Consider the following 7,070-nt stretch of genomic DNA (forward strand, 5'->3'; position numbering starts at 1 on the left):
TGTCTTCTAGGTATTAGTAGAAGCTACTAAGTAATATTTGGATGATCCCTGACAAAAATGCTTGCAAACACATAATTTTATCACTTGTGCTCTTCTCCAGGAGAAGCCATGCTTAGGAGGGATTGATGTATATTTGTCCAACGAAACAAAATCCTTTCAGAGATGGGAATTTTTTTTTGTCCTTTGAAAGTAAATTTGATTTATTTTAGTTAATCCTGGTGACATAAGTTGGAGGGATACCTTTTGGGGGCAAAACCAACCAATGACTATGAGGTAGAGCTGATTCTCTTGTCAACTCTCGATTCAGCTCTGCAGGGTGTTCTAGAAGCAGGGCTCTCAGGATGTCAAACACCTCAGTCCCCAGGGAATTGAGAATTGACTTTGAAAGGCAGTGTTCATTAGGATGTGTAAGTAGCGGCTTGAGGCACCTTATCATCACTATTTGCATGTCATTCCCAACAAAAAGTTTCCTCCAATGTCAGTTTGCACGCTAAGGGATATCCGAACTCCAGAACTCAGCCTTACTGCTTTCCTCTCCGTTTTTTTCTTACAAGAGATTGCCAGCAGAGCCCCCTCAGAGCACCAAATCCATCCCCCATTTTAGCTCTTCTGCCCCATTCCTCAGCGACATCCTCTAATGCATATGTGGAGCCCAGGGTGAGGTGTCCAGTCAGTGGGGATTCTCTTCCCCTCTTGGACTTCAGGAGCTTCTTTAAAGAACCTCCGTTCCCATTTGCTGTAGCTGTAAAGCAGGTGACCACCGTGTGCGGAAAGTAACCTATCAGACAAACACTGCTGGGAAAGTTTGCGAGCTTCTCTTTTTTATTATTATTCGCACACATGTATGTATCCAAAGTTAATGCTTTCATCTTTATATTTTCGGAACAGTGCTTTTAATCAAGAAAAATATATGGTAGGAGCCAATAAATAAAGTATACTTTTCTTTATTAAATTAGAAGTAAAGGAGTTGAAGTAAGAGGCATCGTATTAAGGAGACTTAATCTGATTATGAAAGTCCTATCTATGAAGAAACCTCATTTAAGGCAGTAGAAGGAGTCAGAAGGTCATGAGCAATATAAGATGATGTGAGGCAACTTTCTGAAAGAAAACTATTTTCATGGTTTTTTTTTTTTTTTTTTTTTTTTCTATTTAAACTACTACATCCCATGAGGACTTGGTTACTTTGTGGTGCATTTCTGAGTCATTGATTAAAATCCGTTCCTTCTGGTCTTCATCCCAGCTTTTATAGCTTTTCAGCTTCCCTGTTCTGAGGTTCTGTGGTTTTTTTTTTTTTTTTTTTAAGGTAAACAATCAATCTTTTTTATATTTTTAGATTTAGAATTTGTAAGTAAAGTCTATTTTAAGCCATTGTTGTGTTAGCTGAGCTTCTGTGATTGGTCCTAGAGGGCCTGACTGCAGATGCTCTTGGTCATCTGGTACAGCCTGTACACCAGCATCAGCGTGTGCAGTAAACCTGTGTCCCTGTGAAGTGCATATAGAGGGCTTTATTTAGAAATAATGTTCTGCTTTTGGATGTCCCTTTGTAACCTGCAGTTGCTTACTCAGGGCTTCATAATAATGACATTAAAAAAATTACTCAGTAGCTGTCTAATGGTATTTTAAGACTGTTTATCAATTACAAGGTTGTTAGGGATCCATTCAACAGTTCCACAAACATACTGTTCATCAGACCTTCTCTGTAAACGCTCCTGGTTTCCATCCCGTCGCAGCCAGTCGTCCTGTGTACAGAGGCCGTTTGCATGATTTCTCGTTGCGCTGCTGCACTAAGGCACTCCAGGGCATGATTAAATGATCGGTGGCGGTACAGCTGACGCATGCATTGATCTTTCTCCTCCACTGTTTTTATATAGCCTTTTATTAAAAGGGGGGGGGGGAAAACATACCACTACTCAGTAATGCAAAAGTTTGTGAGATTTCTTTTGGTTACCCTTTTTAATCACTTCTCTTGCAGAGTGAACAGATGTTTTCGGCTAAGCTATGTAAGATGACAAGAAAGAGACCCTGCTTGTTTTAAGCACCATTCTTTCTATTACATATATTTTACAGCGTGGTCAGTATTTCTTCCCTGTACTTTATAAACAGCAGCCACCCTGGGATGGTTGGCACCCCTTGCAAAACTGATGAGGTCACAGGCTCCTGTGTATGTGTCTCTTCATAGGTGTGTGTGGAGTCAGTGATGACAGGGTGATCTAGGAGTATTCTATTGCTTCCCAGAGGCTAATGAGCCAGTGTCATGGCACATTTGATGTCTGAGTCCCCAGTGTCATGACAGCTTTACTAGAATGTCAGTAAACAGCCCAACTACCTCATGTGAAATTGGCTGTGGACAATCTGTGTCAGATGAGACATGTATTTAAGGTTGACTTAATCTGGTTAGTAGATTGGACAAAACAATGTCTTTATAAAGAAGAAAAACATTAGACCAGATGCCAAAGGCTACAATGTACATAGTTTTCCTCGGATTAATTTTGTAAGTCAGTGTTGAATTCCAGCCCCAGTTATCCTGAGTGTTTGCGGTCTCATAGATCTGTGCACTTTGAGTACCTGTCACATACAGTCTTGTGTTAACTGTCTTTGTCCTAAAGCATTTTGAATGAACAGCATAATGTCAGTAGAACGCAAATGTCAAGTAGTTTGTTGATTTATTAATTTTAATGGGCCTTTCCTTAGTATAAATGTGTTGGAGCCATTGGGGACCAACCAATGAATGAGAATTTTCATGTTTAGTTTTCATGTAAAACTCTGTCCAAGTTCTTACTCTATCTTGTGGGGAGGGTTTTACTTTTTTTTGCAAAAATGTTTGAAAACATCTGTCAGATTTTATATTCGTTAGTTATAATAAACTTATTTTTAAAGTATTTTATCAAGTGCTTCTCTTAAAGATGTTTGTGTGCATTTCTGCTTAATTGAATATGCCAATAAGAAGTATCATTTATGGAACACATACTCTTTGGCAGGCATCATTTTAAGCCCTTTACAAATATTAACACATTTAATCATCCTACTCGCTCTGTGAGGCCAGTACTGTCGTTATCCTCAAATTGCAGATGAGAACACTGAGGTGGAAAAAAAAGAACACTGAGGTGCAGACTGAGGAAGCTCCTTGCCTAAGATCCCACAGCTGTTAGGGAGGAGAGTCAGGCTACCAACTCAGGCAGCCTAGCTCCAAAATCTATATAAAACTGGCTAAAACCAGGATGCCTGGGTAGTTCAGTCAGTTAAGTGTCCAGCTCTTGGTTTTGGCCCAGGTCATGATCTCAGGGTCGGGGATCAAGCTCCATGTCAGGCTCCACTCTCAGCAGAGACTCTGCTTGGATATTATCTCCTTTGCCCCTTCCCCCACTTGTGTGTGTGCTCAACTCTCTAACTCAAATCTTTAAAAAAAAAAAAAAAAAAAACTGGTTAAAACCTAAACAAAAATTAATTTTGCAGCACCAAAAGACCTATGTAATGGCATTGCGCTGGATGTTCCTAGCACTCTAGAAAGAAGACTATTTCCTTTCATGGCAGCTGTGTTCCTTGGGCCAGTTTAATTCTGTTTTCAGAGAAACCACAAATGCAGAAGAGAAGGATGAGTTTGCTATGTATAATATTTGAATGGCTTTGTGATTAATAAGCTTATGTTCAGTAGTCAATACTTTTTTGCCTAAATCACTTGATACCAAAGTAGGGTTGAACCTGTTGGGTTTTCTCCCTCTTATACTTGTTGGTGGATGTTGAGGTACCTGCAGAGAGAGAGAGAGAGATCTGTGTGGCTGGTGTTGGGATGCTGCCCTATCCACAGAAGTTTCCCACGCATTGCCCACACGGGGCCTCCTCTCCAGCCACCTCTTTAAATACATGAGTTGAGCCAATTAGAATGGGAGGAAGCAGGATTGAACCAAGAGAAGAAAGTGAAGAAGTGCAGTGTGGTAGATGCTTGAGTGCAAGGAGTCGTGGAATCGCCATGTTGAGCCACATGCAAGAGAAAACTAGTCCCACTGAAGAACTGTGTTGTCACCAAGGCACCCACCAGCTTTCTCTGAAGGCCAGCTTTCCCCTTCCTACTTCAGGTTTCAGGAGGCCTACTTTCCTGCCCTGAGATTCCTGTACCTCTGTTGGAGAAACCTGTACCTTTACAACAACATTTTTGTTTATACTGCCTCTGTTGGGCTTCTGTCGGTTGAAACAATCACTGTGACAGGCATGTGTGTCTTTGTTCCACACCGAATATGGGCAGATCTTCAAGAAAAAGCGACGTAACGCTGGAGAACCACCACCACTGTCCTCCTTGCTGTAGAAAATGGGCGTGCCCATCGCTACCTGCAGTCTGTATGCGCTCTGCTTGTTCTAAGTTACAGGTACATCCTCCACAGAACCCTAGGAGCTTTTTTGTAATGGCTTTGTTCTTATAAGTCTCAAACGTCCAAACTGCCAGAGACGGCTGCATGAGGACCAGCTGTCAGTCTCCTGCCTTCACCATACCTACCAGCACCAGGGACTCAGATAGGAGTTGTGTGAAGAGTCGGGTTTTGTCCCTCAGCTCCACTTTTTGCAGTGCTTGGGAGGCATGAAAAGATAATCTTCCTGGAGGATGAACCAAGGTGTGTTCAAAAAGAGAACATGTTTGAATATCTGTCCTGAGTTCCAGTGGGTAGGAGAGTAGAGCAGCCTCGTGATCATGAGGGACCAGCTAAAGTGAGGCTATGTCTGCTGCTCGCTATTCCAGAATCTGAATATTGGTAACATTTTCTGTCTGTTCTATTATTCTATGATAACATGAGTTCTGCTGGAGTAAAAATCTAGAAAATCTGCTGAGTGGCCATGATGGAGAAACCAAAAGAGCAATTAGGAATGGCACCATCCTAGAGTTCGTGTTTTTATTTGTTCTTACATTCATATGCATCATTTAGATGTCCGAGATCTTTTATACAAGCACACATCACGTGTGTATATGCATCTTCACACACACACACACACACATACACACACACATCCTAACATTCATCATCACCATCCTCCTTTCCTGAGGCACAAAATGGAGATGCTGCCGTTGGATCAGGGCTGGTTCAGGTTCATAGAGAACTGTTGAGTGTTGATAGTCCAACATCGGTACTGCGAACACAAACCACGTTTGGGTGGTTTGCTATGCAATCACATCTCCTTTTTCAGAGAACAGAGTTGTCACATCTTTGCTCACATTGAGTGTGTGACCAATTTCGGGGTTTTTTTTGTTTGTTTGGTTTTTTGCTTTGGCTTGACAGTCTAAGTTGTTGGAAAAGTTTTTAGAGGTTTTGAAAATCAAATCTTGCTTCAGGGTTTTACGTGAGATCACTGAACAGCCACTGTCACCTTTGCCCTGACTGTGATGTGTCACTGACCAAACCTTCCCCTGGGTTTTGTGAATCACTGGGGCACATGGGGTGACTTTCTGCCTGCTTCCTCCTGATTTGGACCTGACTCTATTCCCTTTCCTGCAAACATGCTAACTTCATTCATCTCCTTCAGGAGCCTCCTTGCAGACAGTCCTTAAATTACACTTGAGGTGCAGGTCACTCACCTGGGCCATGGTCTTGAGCTCCCACCAGACCCGTGAGCCTCCTGAACTTCCACCCTTTGATGGCCTACCTACCTCTGAAAGCCCAGGTCCAAACTTGTTTGCCACTTACACTTTGCCATTTAAGTCAATGATGGCACCATCATGGCAGGCTCTCAGGCAGGAAATTCAGAGACACCCTGAGCTCCTGCCTCACGTCCACTATCTCCACCCAGTTGGTTACAACGGCCTGTCTCAGCCTCTGCACTCCAGTAACCACGGCCTTGACCTCCAAATTCGGTGATCTTTCAGCCTGTCTGCCCCTGCCTTCCAAATCTGAAAACCCTTTACGACGCCATGCCATGGTTCAGGTTCCTTCACAGACTTGGAATGCCTTTCCACTGGCCCCTTCCCCAAAGCCCAGACTGAACCTCTCCTTAAAAACTGTCCCACATCATAAATCTCAGCCATCAGTTTCACCTCAACGCCTCCTGCATTTCTAAATACCACATAAATTACAACTGAGGGGTGGGAAGCATGATACTAGGGGAATTAGACCCAATTCTTTGGTGTCTGTTTTGTTTATTGGTTGTAGCTCCTTCCTCACTAAGTCATGAACTTCACCTTGTCCAAGTCAGGGCGCCAGCACCTGCCAGTGGCTTCTTGCCCTTGGGAGGATCCCAAAACTCTCTTAGAGATTGGGCATTACATCACACAGTACTCCCCTGGTTCTTTCAAATGAGTTCCATTATCCAGCTAGATAAAAATAATTGAAGCAAAACCATGTACTTCTCTTCTTTCCTGCTTCCTTTGCTACTCAAGAAATACTCTGATCACTCAGCATATAAATAATTTGTGGTTTTTATATTTTGCCTTTGTTAATGCAGATATAAAATGTCTTTTAAATGGTGCTTATGTGGGGGATCCCTGGGTGGCGCAGTGGTTTGGCGCCTGCCTTTGGCCCAGGGCGCGATCCTGGAGACCCGGGATCGAATCCCACGTCGGGCTCCCTGCATGGAGCCTGCTTCTCCCTCTGCCTGTGTCTCTGCCTCTCTCTCTCTCTCTGTGACTATCGTGAATAAATAAATAAAATCTTTAAAAAAAAAAAAAATAAAAATAAAAAAAAAATAAATGGTGCTTATGTGTATCAAATTATGGACAATTAGAAGGTAAAGTCCAGCTCATAGTTTTCAGCTGTTTGAGTGTTTAAATAAATCACAAAAAGGGCTTAAAAAACAAGCAAATAAAAACGCTGATGTTTAAGCCTCTCCTGATCACTTAAATCAGTCTCTGGAATGCAGCCTGCCACTTGCATTATTAAAATCTCCCTGATGATTCTGATATGTACCCCAGATTGAGAACCCAGAGTTACTGGTTTAGACATTTAAAATTGTACCTTGGGGGCAGCCTCGGTGGCACATCGGTTTAGCGCCGCCTGCAGCCCAGGGTGTGATCCTGGAGACCCAGGATCGAGTCCCGCATCGGGCTCCTTGCATGGAGTCTGCTTCTCCCTCTGCCTGTGTCTCTGCCTGTG

This window comes from Canis lupus, chromosome 14 (assembly GCF_011100685.1).
Source record: "Canis lupus familiaris isolate Mischka breed German Shepherd chromosome 14, alternate assembly UU_Cfam_GSD_1.0, whole genome shotgun sequence".
NCBI classification, from domain to species: domain Eukaryota; kingdom Metazoa; phylum Chordata; class Mammalia; order Carnivora; family Canidae; genus Canis; species Canis lupus.